Source organism: Kogia breviceps, chromosome 7 (genome assembly GCF_026419965.1).
Source record: "Kogia breviceps isolate mKogBre1 chromosome 7, mKogBre1 haplotype 1, whole genome shotgun sequence".
Taxonomy (NCBI): domain Eukaryota; kingdom Metazoa; phylum Chordata; class Mammalia; order Artiodactyla; family Physeteridae; genus Kogia; species Kogia breviceps.
The window spans coordinates 97,851,986-97,879,441 of record NC_081316.1 but is presented as its reverse complement, the minus strand read 5'-3'; the positions used below and the strand labels follow the sequence as shown (position 1 = coordinate 97,879,441).

Here is a 27,456-nt window from a genome sequence, read left to right as displayed (position 1 = left end):
CATATAGAAAAAGACAGGGGCATACTCTGGAGGTACAAAGTGATCAGATTTGTCCGAAAAAAACTTCTTAGGATGGTTCTGGTTCAAGGAGGCCGAGAACTAACCCTTTCAGAAGACTATCATATTTGCTACACAGTAAGTAGAAAAAACAAGTTCTGTCCAAATTGAACACTGAACTTTTTTACATTGAAGACTGTTTTATTATATAACAAGAAATGTAAACTTTGTCATGCACACACTTATCAAAGACTAAGAGAACTCCAAAGAAACAACTTATTTTTCAGGTCGTCTGGGTTATCATGAGTCCAAAAAGACATTAACATTAATTTTAACAGATCTTCAGTGAAAGAACAAAAACAAAAAACATGTATCACAAAGACTGCAAAGAAAAGGCAATTCCTAAGACAGCAGATACATTATTGAATCAGTATGTCTATTAATTAGAAATAAACTTGGTCTGAGATGGGATTTTACTTAAACAAAAAAAATTACGAAAACCCAGGCACTACTAATACATACAGGAAACTCAGTAAATGAGAAACAAGACTGGGGGGACAGGGGGTAATAAAATTTCTCCTCTACCCTCTCCCAGATGGGCCTAAGAATTAGACTGACACAAGACACATTAACAAGAGAAAAGCACACAAATTTTATTTAGTAATTTTTTTGTGTATCTGAAAGCCTTCACAAGGAAAATAGAGCCAAAGAAGCAGTCAGGGCCAAAAGCTTATATGTGTGGTTGGATAAAGAGTAGTAAATTGTGAAGACGTAACAAGACAAAGGGTTTGGGCTAGAGCAGTTAATTGTGTAAAAGTGACTAGGACGATAAGAATTAGTAACAAGGTTTGTTTATACAGATTGTTTCCAGCCTCTATTCTTCATCTCTAGTAGTAAGAATGTTTTCCTTTCACCTGGTATCCAGAAGGCACCTTTTACATGAGAGTTTACCTCTTGCTTTCAAGAAGAAAAAGAAAGGTCAGAATGGCCTTCTTGCATCTGCTGTTTATGTGCCTTTCACTCAGAATAATCCTTATGCCCCAGTGGCATATTTGGGGGTGGCATATTCTGCTACCCTACACAAGTAGGGTTAGCAAAGTTGAAACTTTCAGAAGCCCCACAATGTTCCCCCCACCAGCCTACCTTCTAACTATAGTAATTCTTCTCACATATTTAATATTCTAACATCTTCAATCCCCTTTCCATAAAAAATCCTGCTCTTAAAAAGGGATCTGATATTCAGCCTTAAAAAGGAAGGAAACTTTGACACATGCTTCAACATGAATGAACTTAAAGACATTACGCTAAGTGAAATAAGCCAGTCTCAAAAAGACAAACACTGTATAATTCTACTTATATGAGAAATCTAGATTAGTCAAATTCATAGAAACAAAGTATAATGATGGTTGCCAAGGGCTGGACGGATGAGGAAAAAGTGGTGTTACTATTTAATAAATAGTGTCAGTTTTGCAATATGAAAAAGTTTTGGAGACTGGCTGCACAACAGTGTGAATATACTTAACAATACTGAACTGTATACTTGAAAGAAGTTAAGATGGGAAATTTCATGTGCGTTTTAAAATATTAATAAAATATTTTTTAAAATTGAGACTGAAATGGTGAATAATTGAGGATGAGTCCATGTCCCAAGGCGGTGAAACCAAATAAATCATTTACTGGGGATGAAGAGTTTAGAGTATTTTATTCTGTGAAAGTTTGGGGGCAAAAGAATGATATAATTGCAATGTTTTTAGCAAGATTAAAATGACATCAATATATTAAAATATATCAGATGGAAATGAGAGCTGGAAGGAGGGAGTCAAGAAAAACTGTTTAGAAAAATTTAAAGAAATAACAATTTTAGGGATCAGTTCGAAGATGAAGTTGCTAAGATTTCTAGCATGGGTAAGAGGAAGGATGTAGCCTCAGTCGGCTCCCTTGGGATCTTTATTAAGGAGTGGCTGAGCAAGCAGATAAAGGTACAGTAAACTGCATAAGATCAGCCTCCAAGCTATTTATCAGGAATCAAAGAATTGCTTTATTTATTTACACCTTTCTTCATCTAAAAATATCTGAAAAGTTCAGCAAATAACCACTGTTCTGTTACTCGCTGTTGGCCAAGCATAATGGAAGTATTCCAGAATTTGAGCTGCTGTGATAATGATACAACTCTCTTCACAAATTACATGATAGATGAAATTCTGAAAGATTTTATAAACAAACTGTGGTAACTCCAGTCACATGTTAAATGTACTAAGTAAGCCCATATTTACTAGATAGAGCTTTATTTCCTAGAGTGGCTCTTTTCATAATAGAAATCATTTATTTATTCTGTTAAATCCTAGTATGGATTCCTTTGCATTCATCTCCACTGCAGCATGGGAGAAAGACTTGAAGTGAGGTTAAAAGAAATCTCTAAATCACATAAATGTACTAAAAGAGCCCTTCTCCTTTTATATACCAAAAGAAAATGAGATTGGAATTACCTAAAGTATATGAATCATAATAAAAATGTAAATATTTAAAACACATTATAGAGACAATTTTTTATTTAAAAAAGGCTAAATTTTCCATCCAAATAATGAGAATTCTCTCTATGCCTTTTTGTTTTAACTTACTATTGAATTCTATATGAGGCAGTTACCAGAACACTAAATCAACTTATGCTAACTTCCAAGATCTTTATTCACCATTACTGAGTCCAATTTAAATTAAGATTCTGTCGAAATGACAAAGATGAATAACAATAGTTGTCCCCAAAAGCATATTCACCTGGGATGTGAAGGGGTAAAACACAAGTACACATTCAATTAGAACAGAAGGGATCTGTACTATAAAGGTTATGAGGAATAAGGATAATTCTGCCATCATAAAACAAAAACCATAAAAACAATGTCTTTATTAAAAATCAATGAACACAAAACGAGCTCTTTGAAAGGTCAGTAAAATTGACAAAGAAAAAAGAGTAAACACAATTCCCAATATCAAGAATGAAAGAGAGAACATCACTATGGATCATATAGACATTAAAAGGCAAATAAGAGAATATTACTAAGAATTCTATATCAACAAATTCAGTAACTTAAATGGAATGGACAAATTTCTTGAAAGATACAAACTACTGAAGGTCATCCAGGAAAAAAATAGATAACCTGAATAGTCCTATATTTATTAGAGAAAAAGAATTCATAGTTTAAAAACCTACCCACAAAGAAAATCCACAAGTCCAGATGGCTTCACTGGTGAGCTATACCAAACATGTAAAAAATAGATAACAATGCTGCATAAACTTGTGCAAAATACAGAAGAAGAAACAGGTTCCAAATCATTCTGTGAGTCAAGCATTACCCTAATACCCAAATTAGACAAAGGTATTACAAAAAAAACCCTAAAGACCAATGTTTCTCATAAACCCAGAAGTAAAACTCCTTAACAGGATATTTGCAAATTGAACGAAGCAATATATAAAAAGAATCATGGTCAAGAGAGGTCTATTCCAGGAATGCAAAGCTGGTTTAACATTCAAAAATCAATACAAGTTCACCATATTAACAGACTAACATATCCCCGCCACCACCAAAGGAACCAAATGATTGTCTTAATGAAAACAAAAAAGGTATTTGACAAAATTCAATACCCATTCATGATAAAAACTGGGAATAAAAGGAAAAGGAAATCCTTCAACTTGATAAATAATATCTATAAAAATCCTAGAGACGACATCCTACTTAATGCTGAGATACTGAATGTTTTATCTCTAAGATCAGAAAGAATGCTGTCATCACTTTTAGTCAACATTGTACTAGAGTTCTTAGCCAACGCCAACAAGGCAAGAAAAATAAATAAAAGGCATACAGATTGGTAACAATGAAGAAACACTACCCTTATTCAAAGACTGTAAGACTTTCAATGTAAAAATTCCTAGGAAATCTATAAAAAGCTACTGAAAGTAATAAGTGAGTTAGCAAGGTCACAGGATATAAGGTCAATATACAAATAGCATGTTTTATTTACATATAAAAGCAATACACATTGGAAATAGAAATTTTTTAAAATACCAATTATAACAGGACCAAAGAGAAATTTACGGATGTGAGTCAACTTCAGCACACCTGGAATTAGCCCGAGTTTTTCTGCTAAAGTAAAAATGTACCTGCATGGTGCTGATCCCTGTCAAGACATGAAATGTATGGCTTGATAGTGTTGCTTTGTACTGATGGGTTTAAGGTAAGTTTCAGGGTAGTTCCTATCAGACTGTCAACAATGTTTATTGATAAGTGAGATTTGATGATTTGCATCTGGTCTTAGTGAAACAGAGGGCTCTACCTTTGGGGCTGGTTATGAGAAAGACTAAGCCTACATGACCAGCAGAGTATAAGGAGTACCAGCCTAGACTCCATTAGGGGCTACATGGTTCTGTGCACACATCAGTGGCACCTGATCTGAGAGAAAAAGTGTGTCCATATGATCAAAAAAGCGGACAGTGAGAGGTCATGCCTAGCCCTTCTAAAGCTCTTGCCATGAGGGAACCTCTGGCTGCAACGCATATCCTTAATGTTCTAATCCTGTTGCTATATTGAATCCTTTCCCTGCAATAAATTTCTAATTTTGGACCCTTTGAATGTTCTTTAGTAATTGAACCCTATCTGGACTGCCACCATTAGTGCAAAGAATAAATTTAACAAAACGTGTGCCAAACTTACACACTGAAAACTACTAAACACTGCTAAAAGAACTAAGTAAATGGATATGCAAAATGAGAAAAAATACTATTTTAAAGATGTCGCTGTCAGTAAATTAATCAATATATTCAATCCAATCCCCATTCTAGCAAACCTTTTCATAGTAATTAAAAGCTTATTATAAAATCTATATGGAAATGCAAAGAACCTGGAACAGTTAGAACATCTTTGAAAAAAGAACAAATGTTGGAAAACTTAACACTAATTGATTTCAAGGTTGACTATAAAGCTACAGTAATCAAGAGAGTATGATATTGGCACAAGGATAGACAGATAATCAAGGGAACAGAACACATACTCCAGAAACAAATCCATATGAATATGGTCAATTGATTTTCAAGAAAGGTGCCAAGATATTTCAATGAGAAAAAGATGGTTTTTTTAACAAATGCTGTTGAAAATATACAAATGAACTTTGAAACTTCCCCCACACCATATACAAAAATTAACTAAAATGGGTCATACCCCTAGATGCAAGAGCTAAAAATATAAAGGTTCTAGAAGAAAACACAGGAGAAAAATCTTTGTGACCTTGTTTAGGCAAAGTTTTTGTTTGTTTTTTTAGATAAAACACAAAAGACATGAACCACAAAATAAAAGATTGATAAACTGTACTTTAAGAAAAATTATAAACTTTGTACTTCAAAGGCCACCATCAAGAAAGTGAAAAGACAACCCACGGAACAGGAGGAAATATTTACAAACTATATATCTGATAGGTTTGAAACATATCCCAAATATATAAAAAATCTTAAAACTAAGTATTAAAGAGATAAACAACCCAACCTTTTTTTACATGGCAGAATGACTTGAATAGATACTATATCAAAGAAGATACAGAAATAGCAAACACACGAAGGATGTCAACACAACTAGTCATTGGGGCTATGCAAATTAAAACAGCAATAAGATGGCTTTACACCCATGAGAATGGCTGAACTTAAAAAAAAAAAAAAGACAGCAAGAACTAGCAAAAACACAGGGCAACTAAAACTCTCATACATTGCTGAAAAAACTACTTTGGAAAACAGGCAGTTTAAAAATTTAAGCATGTACTACCATATAACCCAGCAATTCCACTCTTTACTAGTGAAAACTGATGTCTACAAAAAGACTTATACTTGACTATTCATAACAGGTATATTTATAACAGCCAAAAACTAGCACAGAAACAAATTTTCCATTCTGCAAAAGGCAAAACTCTAATAATAGAAAGCAGATCAGTGGTTACCAGGGACTAAGGATAGTGACAGAAGACTGAATGCAAAGGTATACAAGAGGACTTCGTAAACTGATGTTAACTGTTCTATTTTGATTGTTAGTGTGAAAAGACTGCAAATATTTGTCAAAATTCATTGAATTGTATACTGAACATTATTGAAATTTTATGTACCTTATATTTCATTAAAGCTGATTTTAAAAAGAAAAATCTAGTCACTTTAAATACAAGTAACCTTTTTTTTCCCCCCTGATTTTCCAATATAGGCGGACTTGGCAGGGATGGCTCAGTCCTGCTACACAAAGGTCAGCTTGGGTGGCTTAACTGGGGGAAGGATCCACTTCTAAGATCACTCACAGGGCAGGAAGATGGTGGGAGCTGGAAGCTTAGCAAGGGCTGCAGGGAAGGTTTTGGCTGGGCTCTCACTCACATCATGGTGACTTGGTTCCAATACTAAGTATCCCGAAGGTACAGGCAGAAGCCCTATCACTCTTTATGACCTAGTCTAGGCGGTCACATTAGTGTCTCTTCCACCACAGTCAGAAGCCTGCCCAGATTCTAGTGAAGGGACACAGACCCCACCTCTTCATGGGAGGAGTATCAACGTCACAGTATAAAGCAGAGTGTGTGACATGGGAAATATTTTTATTACTATCTTGGAAAAGACAATCTAACACACTGAATTTTTATTCTGTAGATAAGTGGTAGATAGGGCAATGTAAAAACATGATCCTATCTAAATTTTAGGATGATAACTCCAGAAGCACTATTATGGATAAACTAAAACAGAGAGACTGAAAAACATATGGGGAGCAAAGGGAAGGAGAGGGAGGACCTTTTACGATGGTATTTCGGAGTCAAAAGCAAAGGAGACCCTCAAGTGGCAGAATGTCTGTGAGCAAGAAAGAAGAGAAAACATGCTTGCCAGAGATGCTATACGAATACAAGTGAAATGTCTTGGCTGGAAAATGGTAACGTCATTAAGCAACACAAAGTTTACAAGGGATAACAAATTCTGTTCTGGCACATGTTGGCAGAGGTAGAATGCATCTGAAAATTAAAAAACAAGAGAGCCACAGCAAAGAGCACATGTTATATAACCCATGAAGAAGAGACTCAATTCTGATTGATCAAGAGCCGACTACAATCATTAGACAAGGCAACATAGATCATTACTTTATATTTACTTAAAAGATGGAATTTTATCTACACACCAAATGCCAGGAATTATGCTTTAATACTCCTGCTTCCTTCCTAGCCAAAACATCTTCTTTGTTGTTCACTGGGTTAATAAAACTGCCTATCTGAAGATTTGTCTCTAAGGCAAGGGGTAGGAACAATTTACATAGCTTTTTAAAGTGATAATAATGATCAAACGTGAATTCAAAACATATTATTTGTTTTTTACACTTTAAATAAATCATCTGTAGCACGGCAGACAATAGTGGCCTAATTCTTCTCCATTTTTCCTTGCTAAAAGAACTCCTGTTTTCTTCAGCTATCAAATGGCCATATACTTCACAGTAGCTGGGATTATAATCCCCAGGGTTAATCTTATTTGGTGTAACTCTGTTCTCAATCCTAGCAAGCGGCAGGATAGAATCATCTGGAAACTTTTAAATGGACTAATGACTGGACTCCCTCACTCCCCCATAGTGATTCTCATTTAACTGGTCTGGAGTAACAGTGTCTTTTTAATCATTAGGGGACAAGTCTGAGGACAAAAGTCAACTCAGTATTAACTAAGAGCAGAAAGATGGAAAGAACCTTGATTTTGAAAACTTTGTTGAATTAACTGACAATAGAACGAACTGTCTTTCATCCAGGTTTCTAATTATGTAATTAACAATTCTTCTCATTTTTTAAGCCACTTCGGGTTGTGTTTCCTGTTTCTTGCAATGAAAAGTATCCTACAGGCTACGCCTGGCAATACAATTTTCAGGATAAAAAAGTTTAGCTTTATAAACAGGAAGCAGAACTCTAGTCATTCTGCTGACAAAGGACAAGCCAATTTTACAGGAGCCAGCAAAAAATGATGTCATTTTACTGAAAAGATCTTTTCAAAGCTTATAAAATACATCTAATTTTGAATATTTGAACAGATTGTGCCTGCTCAGTTGCATCTTCAAATGACTAGAGTTTCTTCTTTGAAACCGAATGATACAGTAGTATAAAATATCAACTTGCACATATATTTTTCACAAGTATTTTAAGAGCTATCTCCCAGATATACCTATAATATTAGTCTGAAATGAGTAAGGACATTCACAAAAACCAGAATGAAACAGTACACAGATGACATTTCCTTCTTTGTTCTGCTCATCAATTCAAACTACCTAAACACAGTAAAAGCAACTGCTACCAAGCCTATGCTGCTGGTGTATACTCAACTTTGGCTCTGATTTAAGGTACAAGAGGAGAAAGCACCTGATTTGAAGAATTCTGCATTTCTTCTCCGAGAGAACATGTAACGGTGGATGATAGGCAGGTGCTACAGAAAGGGCTCCATGGAGGCATGCAAAGGACAAGAAGTGGGTCCCTGTCACCAAACTGAGCTGCCTGGTCAAGGATATGAAGTAAAGTCCCTGGAGGAGATCTCTTTCTTCTCTTTGCCCATCACAGAATCCGAGATCACTGACTTTTTTCAGGGATGTCCCTCAAGGTTTTGAAGATTATGCCCATGCAAAAGCAGACTTGTGCTGGCAGTGGACCAGGTTTAAGGCATTTGTCACCACTGGGGTTTACTACAGACCTGCTGGTCTGGGTGTTAAGCACTCCATGGAGGTAGCCACTGCCATCCTCAGGGCTATCGTCCAGGCCAGGCTCTTCATCACCCTGTGTGGCGAGGCTACTGGGGACACAAGATCGGCAAGCCCTAACCATCCCTTGCAAGGTCACTAGCCGCTGTGGCTCTATGCAGGTGCTCCTTATCCTCATCCCCAAGGGCACTGGCATCGTCTAGGCCCCTATACCCAAGAAGCTGCTGCAGACAGTACTGAGGATGGCTAGAATGCTCCCTGGCCACTTCACCAAAGCTGCTTTTGATGTTGTCTCCAAACCTACAGCTGTATCCCTAAGCCTCTACAGAGACCACTTTCACCAAGTCTCCCTATCAGGAACTCACTGACCATCTCAAAAAGACCCAAACTAGAGCCTCCCTGAAGATGACCCAGGCTCCAACTGTGGTCACCACATAGCTTTTACACCAGAAAAGTAAAGTGAATTAAACCTGTTTTAAAAAAATAAAGGATTCTCTCCCTAAATTCACTTCTGAGTCAATTTAAACTTTTCTTCATTTTGTTCTCAAGGGAATGTGGACAGCTTATCACTCCCAAAGCTCACCTCTCCCCCATACCCTGGATTGGATCCCTCCCACCCCTCCTGAACCTGCTGCTCTTCATTGTCCCCACTGTTTTCCATAAGGTGCAGGACTCCTTGTCTTAGGCCTTGAATTATGTTCACCCCTCCCACTTCTTACACACAGTATAAGACTCTGCACCTTATATTCCTTGCCCTGTCGGCTATGGCCTCCACTCCCACCCATGCCTTTTACAGTCAACCTCAACTGTGGCCACTTATCTTTTCATTTATCAACCCACTTCAATATGGCTTCCACCTCTACTACTTGATTAAAATTGCTCTGGGAAAGGTCACCAATTATTGCCTCATTGCCAAAATTAATGACCCCTTTTGAGTCTTCACAGTTCTTTCTTGATTATTTTTAAGCTTCCATTAAAGCCAAACTGTGTTAGGCACTAGATGTCCAAGATTGATTAAAACAGTCCCTATCTTAAAAAGCTCAGTCTAATGGGAGAAATAGTCACAGAGATGATTTTAATACCTGGTAAATAATCTCAATGACAGAAGCCTATACATGATAGAGGGAAATCACAGGGAACAGGAGCTAGTAACAGTTTCAAAGAAGCAATGAACAATTGAAGTTTTACAGGTTTAACAGGAATTCATAATGTTGTAGACACTGAAAAAGGATATTTCAGACAGAATATATATGTGTGAAAAATAGAGAAATGACCTTAACTCAGACCGCATCAGTGAGCAGGAAGGAAGGGATGGATCTAGGAGAAATTAATTAACCTGTCAGGCAAAATTTGATATCACTGATTACTCTTCCTTTCTTGATACTCTCTCTGGCTTTCCTCCCATCCCACTCTTTTGTGGGATTCTTTTCCTGTTCCCAAGTGTCTGCTCCATCTTCCTCACACTCTAAATGCTCTCAAGATTTGATCCCAGCCTCCTACTGGTTGGTAGATACTGCAAACTGGGTCACTATAAAAAGTTTTCAATTGCAACTTTAATGATGTACTGATGAGAAAAAGAATATTCAGTTCCCTCCACAGAATTAGTCAAATTAATTGCTTTCATAAAAGTAACATCCAAACAAACATGTACAAAAAATAGCAGTTATGAGGGTAATATAGTGCATGAATAGTGGCCTCAGGTACACTACCATAGATTAATAAAATGTACAGAACAGGAGCAAGCAGAAAGTGATTCTGGGACAATGAAACTGCAGAATTTGTGCTTTAGAAATAATCTAACTAGAATTTAATTGCAGATGAGAAAAACTGATGATACAAATTTTAACCATATCCAGGTTTTAAAAAATGATTGCAGAATGAATTAATGGGAGAAGAATTCTAGGCTTGTGCTTTCTCTGAAGAATGTGGGTGAGTCCTCTACATCCAAATTCAAATCTGAAAATCTTCTGCAGAATTGCCTGTAAGAATCACAATTCCTAAGCAGAAACCTAAGAAAAAATATGGTTTCTAAGGTGACCAAGTCCCATATCCACACCATACATGATCCAACGTATCAAAGTCATCACCTGAGCTTGCCAGAAATTAATTGGAAGAGCTGATGTGTTATATTTGTGTCCTAAGGCTGCAACCCTTTAAACAAATGGACTCCATGTTCCACATTAGCTGAAGAAAGAAAATGCACCTTTGTGAAGAAAGAAAATGCACCTTTGTGAAGGTCAAAGAAAATGCACCTTTGTGCATTTTCAAGAAGGAAATGCACGTTTGTGAAGGTCAAAGAGGAAAATGTGAGAATAATCTCTTCTGATGACTGCGCTCTTAACTCCCAATGGCCAATAGAAACAAAATCCTTATAATGTTACAGAAGCAACTTTTAAAAACTTTTGAAGAGATATTAAAAATAGAACAATTCAGATGTCCTATTCATACTCTCTTGCTAATTTTATTTCTACTCCGAAAAAAAAAGTCTGAAAATTATTCATTCAAGAAAGGAAACAAACATTCGGGAGAGATGATTCTTTGGTTTGCAACATGAACTACACTTTTAGAACACCTAATAACTGCAGCTCAGACTCTTTGCTTCCCTTTTAAAGGAAAGCCATTTTAATTACACATTGATAGAACCATTTTGGAAAACAAAACAAAAACACTCTTTCTTCTTTTACCCTCTAGGGGTGAGAAGAGAGAAGAGAAGAGGTCAGTAGGAATAGAGTTAATCTCTTCATGCAGCTCAGTATCATAAATACCCTTTGGTATATATCACAAACAATAATGTTATGCAAAGTTTTTTTCTTCATTCAATCCAATTCCACTATATGAGCTTATCTGTAAGTGGATCAGCTGTTACCACATTGTAAACTGCATTTAAAATTATTTTCTTTCCTCTTGAGAATTTCAGTTAATAGGTTTATGTAAATTAAGTACCTGTATTTATTGCCCCATGCAAATAAAAAGAGAGCAAGTTGTCAATAACAAACATTCTGCAACAATATAACCCAGGCATCTACATTAACAAAATGCTTGAATGGAATGTTAAGACTATGTTATTTCAATGAGTTGTAATACAACAGCATCCACTGGGACACAGAGACAAGACAAGTATATTTATGGAGGATGTGGTAAACTAGGAAAATTACAAATCCAACTAGCACTTGATAAAGACCTCCAATAAAAAGCTTTTCAGATTATTCAAATGACAGCTATACTGGAAACAAACCAGATAATATAGTCTGCTGGCCTGAACAAACATACAAGACCTAAACTGAAGCACAAAGGGAAAGAAAGTGTCCAGAAAGCACCCCTCTAAGTCATCTCAAAAGATTTTCTTTTGATGGACAAACTAAGGAGGACAGGGCAATTATATCTTTTGGAGACCTGATTCAGCACCAAATATGTATGCAGCAGTATTATAAAGTCTGTTCTTTCATTTTTAACTTCAGTTATGCTGTCCTGTGCTCTTCATTTTGTAGTTGTCCCTCCTGGTGTCATTAGACCTATTAAAGAAAGCAATCTAACTGTAAATTGGCATTTTACTATCAGAAAGCAAGATGGCAAAACATATCAATAGCTACCATAATCCTCATCTCTTCATCTATCATTAAGTATCCTCTCTTTTCACAATGCTTTCTATAAGCTATATAATTTAATGCTCAAACAACCACAAAGGACAGATTTTCTTAACTTTTCACATAAGATGAAAATAAGGCTCCAACAGGTTAAATTGCCACAGTCTCACAGCTAGTAAGTGGCATAGCAGAATGTGAACTCACATATCCCTCCAAAGGCTTTATTTCCTCTAATCTCTTTAACCTAGGAACTCTACCCCAAATTTATCCTAAGTAAATAAATCAACAAACCAAAACACAGACTCATAAAAGATACTTTTGCTCTTTATAGCAAAAATCAGAAACAACCAAACAGCTAACATTAGCAGAATGGTACTTCAACAGAATGAAATATTGTATAACTAACATGAAGACCATATAAATAAGGTTTAAAGAAAAGGAAACCCTGAAATTAATACTGAGAGTTTTAGCTCTGGCAATGTACTGGCACTCCCACATATGGCAATTATAAACTCACTCAAAATATGTAGAACAACTCTTTGAAGGCACTGGAGGGCAACCAAAATCAAGTAGGAACTGCACAGGATTACCAAGAAAGAAGGAAATCCTGCTGGGTGAAATCCCTGTTGTATTAGTTTTCAATTGCTGCATAACAAATTACCACAAACTTAGCTATTTAAAATAGCGTCAATGGAACTTGTGACCAAGATGGTGGAGTAGAAGGACGTGCTCTCACTCCCTCTTGTGAGAACACGAGAATCGAACTAGCTGCTGGACAATCATCGACTGGAAGACACTGGAACTCACTAAAAAGATACTCCACATCCAAAGACAAAGGAGAAGCCACAATGAGAAGGCAGGAGGGCTGCAATCACAGTAAAATCAAAACCCATAACTGCTGGGTGGGTAACTCACACACTGGAGAAAACTTATACCTCAGAAGTCCACCCACTGGAGTGAAGGTTCTGAGCTCCACATCAGGCTTCCCAACCTGGGGGTCCAGCAACAGGAGGAGGAATTCCTAGAGAACCTGACTTTGAAGGCTAGTGGGGTTTGATTGCGGGAATTCGGTAAGACTGGGGGAAACAGAGACTCCACTCTTGGAGGGCATACACAAAGTAGTATGTGCATCGGGTCACAGGGGAAGGAGCAGTGACCCCAGAGAAGACTGAACCAGACCTACCTGCTAGTGTTTGAGGGTCTCTGGCAGAGGCTGGCGGTGGCTGTGGCTCACCAGGGGTACAAGGACACTGGCAGCATAAGTTCTGGGAAGTACTCCTTGGCGAGAGCCCTCCCAGAGTCCACCATTAGCCCCAACAAACAGCTCAGGTAGACTCCAGTGTTGGGTTGCCTCAGGCCACCCAACCTACACTGAAGGAACCCAGCCCCACCCCTCAGCAGACAAGCTGATTACCCAGCCCCGCCCCTCAGCAGACAAGCTGATTAAAGTTTTACTGAGCTCTGCCCACCAGAGCAACAGCCAGCTCTACCCACCATCAGTCCCTCCCATCAGGAAACTTGCACAAGCCTCTTAGATAGCCTCATCCACCAGAGGGCAGACAGCAGAAGCAAGAAGAACTACAATCCTACAGCGTGTGCAACAAAAACCACATTCACAGAAAGACAGACAAGATGAAAAGGCAGAGGGCTTTGTACCAGATGAAGGAACAAGATAAAACCCCAGAAAAACAACTAAATGAAGTGGAGATAGGTGACCTTCCAGAAAAAGAATTCAGAATAATGGTAGTGAAGATGATCCAGGACCTCAGAAAAATATTAGAGGCAAAGATCGAGAAGACGCAAGAAATGTTTAAAAAAGACCTAGAAGAATTAAAGAACTAACAAACAGAGATGAACAATACAATAACTGAAATGAAAAATACACTAGAAAGAATCAACAGCAGAATAACAAAGGCAAGGCAGAGGAACGGATAAGTGACCTGGAAGACAGAATAGTGGAATTCACTGCTGCGGAACAGAATAAAGAAAAAAGAATGAAAAGAAACGAAGACAGCCTAAGAGACCTCTGGGACAACATTAAATGCAACAATATTCACATTATAGGGGTCCCAGAAGGAGACGAGAGAAAGGACAAGAGAAAATATTTGAAGAGATTATAGTTGAAAACTTCTCTAACATGGGAAAGGAAATAGCCACCCAAGTCAAGGAAGCACAGCGAGTCCCAAAACGGATAAACCCAAGGAGAAACATGCCAAGACACACAGTAATCAAACTGGCAACAATTAAAGACAAAGAAAAATTATTGAAAACAGCAAGGGAAAAACGACAAATAACATACAAGGGAACTCCCATAAGGTTAACAGCTGATTTCTCAGCAGAAACTCTACAAGCCACGAGGGAGTGGCACGATATACTTAAAGTGATGAAAGGAAAGAACCTACAACCAAGATTACTCTACCTGGCAAGGACCTCATTCAGAGTCAATGGAGAAATCAAAAGCTTTACAGACAAGCAAAAGCTAAGAGAATTCAGCACCACCAAGCCAGCTATAGAACAAATGCTAAAGGAACTTAACTTTAAGTGGAAAACACAAGAGAAGAAAAAGACCTACAAAAACAAACCCAAAACAATTAAGAAAATAGTCATAAGAACATACATATCGATAATTACCTTAAATATGAATGGATTAAATGCTCCAACCAAAAGACACAGGCTTGTTGAATGCATACAAAAACAAGACCCATATATATGTTATATACAAAAGACCCACTTCAGACCTAGGGACACATACAGACTGAAAAGGAGAGGATGGAAAAAGATATTCCATGCAAATGGAAATCAAAAGAAAGCTGAAGTAGCAATACTCTTATCTGACAAAATAGACCTTAAAATAAAGAATGTTACAAGAGACAAGGAAGGACACTACATAATGGTCAAGGGATCAATCCAAGAAGAAGATATAATAATTATAAATATATATGCACTCAACATAGGAGCACCTCAATACATAAGGCAACTGCTAACAGCTATAAAAGAGGAAATCGACAGTAACACAATAATAGTGGGGGACTGTAACACCTCACTTACACCAATGGACAGATGATCCAAAGAGAAAATTAAGAAGGAAACACAAGCTTTAAATAACACAATAGACCAGATAGATCTAACTGATATTTATAGAACACTCCATCCAAAGACAGCAGATTACACTTTCTTCTCAAGTACACATGGAACATTCTCCAGGATAGATCACATCTTGGGTTATAAATCAAGCCTCAGTAACTTTAAGAAAACTGAAATCGCTGAAATCAATTACAGGGAAAAAATGTAAAAAGAGAAACACACGGAGGCTAAACAATACATTACTAAATAACAAAGAGATCACTGGAGAAATCAAAAAGGAAATCAAAAAATACCTAGACACAAATGACAATGAAAACACAACAACTCAAAACCTATGGGATGCAGCAAAAGCAGTTCTAAGAGGGAAGTTTATAGCTATACAAACCTATCTCAAGAAACAAGAAAAATACCAAATAAATACTCTAACCTTACACCTAAAGTAATTAGAGAAAAAAGAAACAAAACCCAAAGTTAGCAGAAGGAAACAAATCATAAAGATCAGAGCAGAAATAAATGAAATAGAAACAAAGAACACAATAGCAAAGATCAATAAAACTAAAGGCTGGTTCTTTGAGAAGATAAAAAAAATTGATACACCATTAGCCAGACTCATCAAGAAAAAGAGGGAGAGGACTCAAATCAATAAAATTAGAAATGAAAAAGGAGAAGTTACAACAGACACTGCAGAAATACAAATCAACCTAAGAGACTACTACAAGCAAATCTATGACAATAAAATGGACAACCTGGAGGAAATGGACAAACTCTTAGAAAGGTATAACCTTCCAAGACTAAACAAGGAAGAAACAGAAAATATGAACAGACCAATCACAAGTAATGAAATTGAAACTGTGATTAAAAATCTTCCAACGAACAAAAGCCCAGGACCAGATGGCTTCACAGGTGAATTCTATCAAACATGAAGAGAAGAGCTAACACCCATCCTTCTCAAACTCTTCCAAAAAATTGCAGAGGAAGGAACACTCCCAAACTCATTTTATGAGCCCACTATCACCCTGATACCAAAACCAAAGACACTACAAAAAAAGAAAATTACAGACCAATATCAGTCATGAATATAGATGCAAAATTCCTCACAAAACACAAGCAAACAGAATCCAACAACACATTAAAAGGATCATACACCATGATCAAGTGGGATTTATCCCAGGGATGCCAGGATTCTTCAATATACACAAATCAATCAATGTGATATACCATATTAACAAACTGAAGAAGAAAAACCATATGATCATTTCAATATATGCAGAAAAAGCTTTTGTCAAAATTCAACACCCATTTCTGATAAAAATCTCTCCACAGAGTGGGCATAGAGGGAACCTACCTCAACATAATAGAGGCCATATATGAGAAACCCACAGCAAACATCATTCTCAATGGTGAAAAACTGAAAGCATTTCCTCTAAGATCAGGAACAAGACAAGGATGTGCATGCTCACCACTATTATTCAACATAGTTCTGGAAGTCCTAGCCATGGCAATCAGAGAAGAAAAAGAAATAAAAGGAATACAAATTGGAAAAGAAAAAGTAAAACTGTCACTGTTTGCAGATGACATGATACTATACATAGAGAATCCTAAAGATGCCACCGGAAAACTACTGGAGCTAATCAATGAATTTGGTAAAGTAGCAGGATACAAAATTAATGCACAGAACTGTCTTGCATTCCTATATACTAATGTTAAAAAATCTAAAAGAGAAATTAAGGTAACACTCCCATTTACCATTGCAACCAAAAGAATAAAATACCTAGGAATAAACTTACCTAGGGAGACAAAAGACCTGTATGCAGAAAACCATAAGACACTGATGAAAGAAGTTAAAGATGATACCAACAGATGGAGAGATATACCATGTTCTTGGATCAGGAGAATCAATATTGTGAAAATTACTGTACTACCCAAAGCAATCTATAGATTCAATGCAATCCCTATCAAATTACCAATGGCATTTTTTACAGAACTAGAACAAATCATCTTAAAATTGGTATGGAGACACAAAAGACCCCAAAAAGCCAAAGCAGTCTTCAGAGAAAAAAACGGAGCTGGAGGAATCAGACTCCCTGATTTCAGACTATACTACAAAGCTACAGTCATCAAGATAATATGGTTTGGCACAAAAAGAGAAACATACATCAATGGAACAAGATAGAAAGAAAGCCCAGAGATAAACCCACGCACCTATGGTTAACTAATCTATGACAAAGGAGGCAAGGATATACAATGGAGAAACGACAGTCTCTTCAATAAGTTGTGCTGGGAAAACTGGACAGCTACATGTAAAAGAATGAAATTAGAACACTCCCTAACACCATACACAAAAATAAACTCAAAGTGGATTAGAGACCTAAATGTAAGACTGGACACTATAAAACTCTTAGAGGAAAACATAGGAAGAACACTCTTTGGCATAAATCACAGCAAGATCTTTTCTGATCCACCACCAAAAGTAATGGAAATAAAAACAAAAATAAACAAATGGGACCTAAAGAAACTTAAAAGCTTTTGCACAGCAAAGGAAACCATAAACAAGACAAAACAACAACCCTCAGAATGGGAGAAAATATTTGCAAACGGACAAAGGTAAATTGCCAAAATATATAAACATCTCATGCAGCTCAATATTAAAAAAACAAACAACCCAATCCAAAAATGGGCTGAAGACCTAAATAGATATTTCTCCAAAGAAGACAGACATATGGCCAAGAAGCACATGAAAAGCTGCTCAACATCACTAATTAGTAGAGAAATGCAAATCAAAACTACAATGAGGTATCACCTCACACCAGTTAGAATGGGCATCATCAGAAAATCTACAAACAACAAATGCTGGAGAGGGTGTGGAGAAAAGGGAACTGTCTTGCACTGTTGGTGGGAATGTAAATTGACACAGCCACTATGGAGAACAGTATGGAGGTTCCTTAAAAAAATAAAAATATAATTACCATATGATCCAGCAATCTCACTACTGGGCATATACCCAGAGAAAACCATAATTCAAAAAGACACATGCACTCCGGTGTTCACTGCAGCACTATTTACAATAGCCAGGTCATGGAAGCAACCTAAATGCCCATCGACGGATGAATGGATAAAGAAGATGTGGTACATATATACAATGGAATATTACTCCGCCATAAAAAGGAACGAAATTGGGTCATTTGTTGAGACGTAGACGAATCTAGAGACTGTCATACAGAGTGAAGTAAGTCAGAAAGAGAAAAACAAATATTGTATATTAACGCATATAAGTGGAACCTAGAAAATGGTGCAGATGAACTGGCTTGCGGGGCAGGGATTGAGGCACAGATATAGAGAACAAACGTATGGATACCAAGGGGGGAAAGCTGTGGTGGGGTGGGGGTGGGGTTGTGATGAACTGGGTGATTGGTATTGACATGTATACACTGATATGTATAAAACTGATGACTAATAAGAACCTGCTGTATAAAACAACAAATTCAAAATTTTTAAAATAGCATCCATTAGATAGTTCACAATTCAGCAAGTCAGAAATCTAGCCAGCATGACTAAGGTCTCTGTTTAGTCACAAGACTGAAATCAAGATGTTAGCTCAGCCAAGTTCTCGCCTGGAACCTCTGGAGAATAATCTGCTTCCAAGCTCACACAGTCTTTTGGCAGAATATAGTTCCTTGTGGTTATAGGACTGAGGTCCCTGTTTCCTTGATGGCTGTCAGCTAGGAATTTCTCTCAATTCCTTAAGACTGCCTTCTCATGTGTCCCCCATCATCTTTAAGCCAGCAATAGTGTGTCAAATCCTCCCTGTGCTTTGAATTTCTGAGTTCCTCTTCTGCCAGCATGCAGAAAAAACTAACTTTAAAGGATCTCATGTGAGTAGTGAGCGCCCCCCTCCCAAGATAATCTCCCGATCTTAAGGTCAACTGTGCTATATAACATAATATCATCACAGAGATGATGTCTCAACATATTCACAGGCACCAGGGATTAGTGTGTGGAATCTTGAGGGGCCACTTTTAGCATTCTCCCTACCATACCCACTTATATGGCTTTTTCTCTGAGGGGACTCCCAGTCCACTCAGTATGGACTGCTAACACTAAAGCGGAAAGCCATTATCTATTAGCCTGAAGAGTCAGAACATATACCTCAGGCCCAGAGAATCTAGAAATTAAGAAGAGAAATCCCAAAGCAGAGGGAGTCACAGAGATATAGCTCATATATCTACATATAATTCTTCTAAAAACCTTGGTTGACAACTGAAATGCACATGTAAGTGACAAAACTCCTAGAAACTTAAGGAGAAACAACAGCTAGAAGACAGAAAGAGCTGAGTACAGATCCAGCTGATGTTCACTGAAAAAGACAAAATTTGGAGTCTCAGTCCCACCAAATTAGATAAGTCTGGTATACACCTTGATCTTTTCACTGAAGCTCCAGAAAGGATCCAGGACCAAGGAATGTACCCCAAAACTAAGGATGAAACCAAAACAGAACTTCCTTCAAAAGGCCAAACATGAAGCCTCTACAAGGTCAAGGGGGTCTGTGAAAAGCTTAACCACCTAGTAGAACAAAACACCCTTCAGAAGAAGATAACAAAATTCATAGCTTCTACAACACAGCATCTGGAATGTACAATAATATACAATTTTTTAAAATTAGACATAAAAAAATAGAAAAATGTGGCTCACAGTCAAGAGAAAAAACAATCAATAGAGACAAATCCACAAATGATCCAGATACTGGAATATATATAAAAGAGTCTACATAAAAAGGCAGACTTAGTGGGTAAAAAATGGATATTTCAATAGAGAATGAAATAATCAAAAAAAAATCAAATGGAAAAGCAGAAATCCCACATTTTGAAAACCAAATGTATAAAATAAAAAATTTATCAGATAGAACTGACAGAAAATTGGACACAATAGCAAAAAGAATCAATGGCTTCTTAAGAAAGGTAAACTGAAATTATCCAAAAACAACTTAGATTAAATTGACAAGTAACCAGAAAACAAAACCAATTAAAACTAATACAAGAAGAAAAAAATCTGAATATCCCAATATCTACTAAAGAAACTAAATTCAGGGAGGCTTCCCTGGTGCAGTGGTTGAGAATCCACCTGCTAATGCAGGGAACACAGGTTCATGCCCCAGTCCAGGAAGATCCCATGTGCCGTGGAGCGGCTGGACCTGTGAGCTATGGCCGCTGAGCCTGCGCGTCCGGAGCCTGTGCTCCACAACGGGAGAGGCCACAACAGTGAGAGGCCTGTGTACCGCAAAAAAAAAAAAAAAAAAAAATAGAAACTAAATTCAGAATTTAAAATTTTCCCACAAAAATTTTCCAGGCACTGCTGGCTTCACTGGTGAATTCTATCAATCATTTAAGGATAAAATAATAACAACCTTAAAAACATCAAACTTCCCTAATGAGGCAAACATAATCCTGACACCAACACCTGCTAAAGACATTATAAAACAAAATTAAAGACCAATATTACTCATGAACATCGATGTAAAAATTCTTTAAAAGTATTAGCAAACTGAACCAAGCAATATATAAAAAGGACAGTACACAATGACCAATTTGGGTCTAGCCCAGAAATGCAAAATCCATTAATGTAATTCACCACATTTACTCAATCAGGAACAAAAACTGTATATTATCTCAACAGAAATAAAAAATATCCATGACTAAATTATGCCCATTCATAATTTTAAAAAGAAAAGCACTCAGAAAACTAGAAAGAGAAGAGAACTTTATCAATTTGATGAAAGACAGCTATGATGTAGGTAGGTAACCAGACATTTGGTTAACTTCCTAGCTCTATCTCCTTTATGAGGTATCTCCTACCTGATAACGTTAGTATGTCCATGACCTTTATGCTTACAGTAAAAATGATCCCTGTCTGCATCTGGACTGAGAGAACTACTAATAATCTGATAGGAAGTATAAATTCAAGCTTCTTTGTAATGGATATGTCCTTTGCAAGGACCATGTAAAAGATACCTATGGAGTTATAAAAAGACAGCAGCTCCCGAGAGGCATGAAACTCCTAACCTAGTATGGCTCCCCCAACCACTCAATGGGGATCTTCTTGCACCTGAAATCTCACCTAGGGTGGGGAGCAGTAGAGGGGACTGAGTTCCAAGATTAACAGACACCTGAAGCCCAGTATGGCAATCATAGTTTTACTTCCCTTTCTGATATTTAGATGAACCCAAGACAAACTTTGGAGAGGCAAAATGGAATAAACAATCTATACTCTACATCTATTTAATGGTGAAATATTAAATGCATTTGCCCCAAATCAGGGAAAAGGCAAGAATGTCTGCTCTCACCACTTCTGTTCAACATTATATTGGAAGTCCTAGCCATTGCAGTAGGCAGGAAAAATGAATAAAAGCACAGTAATTGAAAAGGAAAAATTAAAACTGTCTATTCTCAGAAAACAGAATTGTTTATGCAGAAAATCCTAAAGAATCTACCAAAAAAGAAACCTTAATAGAAATAACATGTAAATTTACCAATTTTACAGGATACAAAATCAAAGCACCAACTGTATTCTAGTTTGTTATACTAGCAACAATATAAATTTTTTTCAAATAACAGTTACATGTTATCAAAAAAATCACAAAATACTTAAAAATAAATTTACAATAGGGGAAGCATTGTAAGGAAGGATTTTCAGGGTGGTGAAAATATTCTGTATGATACTGTAATGGTGGATGAATGTCATTACACATTGGTCCAGACTCAGAACGTACAACACCCAAAGTATACCCCAATATAAAGTGTGTCCTTTGGGCAATTACGATGTGTTAATTTAGGCATCAATTTTAACAAATATATCCCCATGGGGTAGTCTACCCATGTGGGGGATAAGGGGATATATAGGAAATCTTTGTACCTTCCTCTCAATTTTGTCGTGAACCTAAAACTACTCTAAAAAAATAAAGTCTTAAAAACAAATCATAAAAAACTTTAAAAGAAACACAAAACTCTTTGAGAACTGTAACAGAAAATTCTAAAACAACGATGTCAGCAATTAAAGCTCTAAAGAAACAAATGGAGAGAGAATTCATGTCTGTGAATTGCAAGATTCAATATTATTAATATTAATATATCAATTCTCCTCAAACTAATCAATGCCATCATTAAAATTCTAACATGTTTATAATAGAAACTAATAGGCATATTTTAAAATTTATATGGAAATTCAAAAGATTTAGAATAGGCAAAATAATATTGAAGAAAAATAAAATTGAAAGGCTTACATCATACCTGTTTCTATGACTTACTATAAAACTACAGTAATTAAGGAAGTGTGATATTGGCAATAAGCATAGATACAGATTAAACAGAGAAGAACAGAAAGTTCAACAATGGACCCACAAAATAGATCAACTGAGTTTAGGCAGAAGACAAAGTAATTTATTGGGGAAAGAATAGTCTTTTGAAGAAATGGTCTGTAAGGTCTGAAAATCCGTAAAGAAGTAAATATATATTGATCCCCACCTATACCATATATTTAAAAAATCCATTCCAATAGAATATAAAACCTAAAACTATAAAACTTCTAGACCAGGGGTCCCCAACCCCCAGGCCACGGACTGCTACCGGTCCGGTCCGCAGCCTGTCAGGAACCGGGCTGCACAGCAGGAGGTGAGTAGCCAGCGAGCAAAGCTTCACCTGCCGCTCCACATCACTCGCATTACTGCCTGAACCACCACCACCACAGCTCCACCAGTCGGTAGAAAAATTGTCTTCAACGAAACCGGTCCCTGGTGCCAAAAAGGTTGGGAACTGCTGTTCTAGATGATAACCAAGAGGAGTATCTTTGTGATATCTTCGTATAAGCAAAGCCTTCATAGGGCACAGAAAGGACTAGCCAAAAAAAAAAAAAGTAATAAACTAGACTCAAGTTTAAGTTTTCTGTACTTCGAAAGATACCGTTAAGAAAGTAAAAGGAAAGCTACAGACCAAGAGAAAATATATGCAAGAGGTATGTCTGGAAAAAGATTTTGAACAAGATTATGTAAACAATCCAGTTTTTCCACTGGACACGAACTGAAGAGAAACTTTTGCAAAAGGTATAGAACACTTAGGTTGATTTCCATGTCTCTGGCTATTGTAAATAATGCTGCAATAAACATCACAGTACAGATATCTCTTCAAGGTAGTACTTCATTTCCTTCAGATACATGCCAAGAAGTGGAATTGCTGGATCACGTGGTAGTTCTAATTTTAATTATTTGAGGAACCTCCACATTGTACTCCACGGTAGTTATACCAATTTATAATACATTCCCACCAACAGTGCACAAGGGTTTTCTTTTCTCCATATCCTCACCAGCATGTTATCTCTTATCTTTTTGATAACAGCCATTCTAACAGATTTGAGATGACATCTTATAGTGGCTCTGATTTGCATGTTCCTAATGATTAGTGATATTGAGCACATTTTCATGTATCTATTGGCCATTTGTATGTCTTCTTTGAAAAAAATGTCTATTCAAGTCTTCTGCCCACTTTTTGAATCAAATTGTTTAACTTTTTGCTATTTAACTCTATGAGTTCCTTGAATATCTTGGATGTTATAATTCCTTATCAGATATATTGTTTGCAAATATTTTCTCCCATTCCATAAGCTACCTTTACATTTGTTGTTGGTTTTGTTGTTGCTTGTTTGTTTGTTTTGCTGTGCAGACGCTTTTCTGTTTAATGTAATCACACCTGTGTATTTTTTATTTTTTTTTGCCTGTGTTGTCATGTCATAATCTGTGTTTTCTTCTAGGAGTTTTATGGTTTCAAGTCTTAAATTTAAATCTTTAATCCATTTCAAGTTAATTTTTGTAAGTGGTGTAAGTTAGGGGCCCAGTTTCATTCTTTCGCATGTGGATATCCAGTTTTCCTAGCACCATTTACTGAAGAGACTACACTTCCCCCACTGAGTATTTTTGGCTCCCTTGTCAAATATTAGTTAACCATTTATGCACAGGTTTATTTCTGGGCTCTCAATTCTTTTCCATTGATCCATGTACCTGTTTTATGACAGCACCATACTGTTTTATTATAGCTTTGTGATATAGTTTAAACCAGGAAATATGTGTACAATGGAATATTATTCAGCCATAAAAAAAAGGAAATCCTGCCATTTGTGATATGGATGAACTCTGAGGGTATTATGTGAGTGAAATAAGTCAGGCAGAGAAATACAAAACAAAAAACTATATGATCTTATTTATATGTGGCATGTAAGAGTCAAACTCATAGAAGCAGTAGACTGCTGGTTACCAGGCTTGGGGAATGGAATATGGGTGAGGGTAATCAAACTTCAAATTCTAAGAGAAATAAGTTCTGGGGATCTAACATAAAGCATGGTGACTACAGTTAAGTGCTGTATTATATACTTATATATACTTATATAGTTGCTAAAAGGATAGGTCTTAAATGTTCTTATCAAAAAAAAAAAAGGTAACCATGTGAGATGATGAAAGTGTTCACTAACCTTATTGTGGTAATCATTTCACAGTCTATACATATACCAAAGCGTCACATTATATACCTTAAACTTATACAATGTTATGTCAGTTATCTCAAAACTGGAAAAAGATATAGGAATGGTCAAAAGCATAAGAAAAAATGCTCAACATCACTATCTCATAAAGGAAATGCAAATTAAAACCACAAATAGGATACCATTAGAATAACTAAAATTAAGACTAATAATAACAAATTTTTCAGAGTACATGTAACAAATGGAAACTGTAATCTATGCTGATCTACAATAACACAACTACTTTGGAATATTGTTCGGCAATTTTGTTAAAAGCAGAAATTCTCAACCTCAGCATTATAGATATTGTGTACCAAATAATTCTTTGCATGCAGAGCTATCTTGTACCTTGTATGTTGTTTAGCAGTCTCTTTAACCTCTATCCAACCCTCACTCAGTTGTGATTATCAAAAATGTTTCTAGACACTGCCAAATGTCCCCCAAGCTGGAAAAATCATCCATAGTTGAGAATCACTCCTTTATTAAACATACAACTACTCAGCAATTTCATTCCTGGGCATTTACCCAACAGATATGAACACGAATGTACTTAAAAGATCTGTACATGACTGATCATAACAATTTTATTCATACTAGACAAGAAGCAGAAATAACCCAAATGTCCATCAGCAAGTGAACAGATAAACAAATTGTACTACATTCACACAATGGAATACAACTCGGCACTGAAAATGAAATAACTACTCACCCATCCAACAACACAAAAGAATTTTCAAAACATATGTTAAACAAAAGAAACCAGACATAAAAGAGTATACACTATAAAATTATGTTTATTGTTAAGTCCTAAAATGGACAAAGCTAATAAGCTAGTTGAATGAATAGTAGTAGTTGTGTTAGAGGAGGGCAGGGGGCTGGAAAGGGCATAAAGGAACTTGCTTAAAATCTGTGCCTGTACTGCATATAAATTATACCTCTAAAAATGTAAAATTAAAAAATGTATGATACTGCACTAAAACTATAAGTATGCAGATTTATGTTGACAAAATGACAAAAACAAAAAGAAAATATAAGTACTTTTAAAATCATGTCAATTTTTTTGATGTCACAGTTATATACTTATATTTTAAACATTATTTGGGCAGGGAAATTTTAAAAAGCCAATTCATTGCTTGGGACAGCCTGCTACATGAGCAAACCAAGATCATTAAACATTGTTTTGAGATGCTGAATTTAACTGGAGAATGCTTGAGTTTCCACAATTCGACCCAGATACCAAGGCTTAGCACTCATTTCTCCTTTTTACTCTTTTCAATTAGCTAGTCATCAATTCCTAAATTAAACAGTACCTCACTTATTTTTTTTGTTGATACATTCATTCATTTGGCAAATGAATTGTATGTTTCCCTGTGAAGGTCAAAGTCTTCATAGCATCCACCTGCCAGTGTAACCTGACACATTTAAAAATTGGTATGCATGGCAAAACCAATTTAAGATTATTAATATTTTTCATTCCCATTTAATTTCCCATGACAACTCACCCTCATATTCACAATGTTTCCTTCATTTCACTAATGAGCTAAAGACAGCTTTCATATTTATTTCAGTTCTTTCTGAACTGGACGCATTTGGCAATACCAACCATTTAAATGAGCCAATGTCCAATTCTGAATACGTTCTGAAAACATTTCACTGTGATCTATTTCACTTATAAAGCTACATGGTACTGAATTCTTTCACTACAAGCAAACAAGTGAGAAAAGTTTTAACAAATTACCAAGGGTCAATAGTGCCAGACATATAGTCATATAAACGGATGTGTCTTCTACCCTAGCAAGTGAGATTCGGCTCAGAGCAGGCAGAAATCTCTAAACAGTGAGCAACGTGTCATTTTTCACTGGAAAGGAGAAGGTCCAAACCAAAATCCTTTCTCAAAGCATACCAGGAACAGTATGAAACAGCTGCCTATATTTTTCTGTAATACAAACTACAAAAGTTCACAAGTCTTCTTGGCTGGGGGAACAGAACAGTGTAAAGGGGCATGGGTTTGGGGGCAGTGGAGAAGAATGTGAAATAATATTTTCTAGTGTAAACAGGCACAGGTTCCAGGAATTAAAGAAAAAGTTAATGCCTGAGGTATAATGCAAGATTTGGAAGTAAATCAAGGCTGAGATTTCCAGTACAGGCAATGGAATGAGTGGACCCTTTCTGTTCCCTCCAGAAAATAGTTAATTAAAAAGCATTCAAGAAATAAGTATAAACCCCCACCGACCAACAGAAAAAGAGAGAAGATAATAGCAGACAGCAGATATTAACAAAATTTTACATTATGTTAAGTGGATGAAGGATGGTAAATAACTCAGCAGTGTGAAGAAAGATGTGAACTAAGTACCTGCACAGGGCAATGGCCACAATATGCTAGACTAGTCACACTGCTAACAAATGACCCTCACCTCACCACATGCAATGAACTAAGGCAAATCTACTCCCACACTGTACACTGAATTACAGCATCAGTTCCTACCAGACACAATTCCTACTAGACATAAGTAAGA

General features: G+C 36.5%; 1 protein-coding gene and 1 pseudogene across 1 annotated transcript in view; one reads left to right on the top strand and one right to left on the bottom strand.

The window, feature by feature from the left end:
- DDX10 (DEAD-box helicase 10) overlaps positions 1-27,456 on the bottom strand; it is a 309,443-nt gene that overhangs the window by 166,163 nt on the left and 115,824 nt on the right. The window lies entirely within an intron of this gene.
- LOC131759675 (small ribosomal subunit protein uS5 pseudogene) lies at positions 73-9,155 on the top strand (annotated as a pseudogene).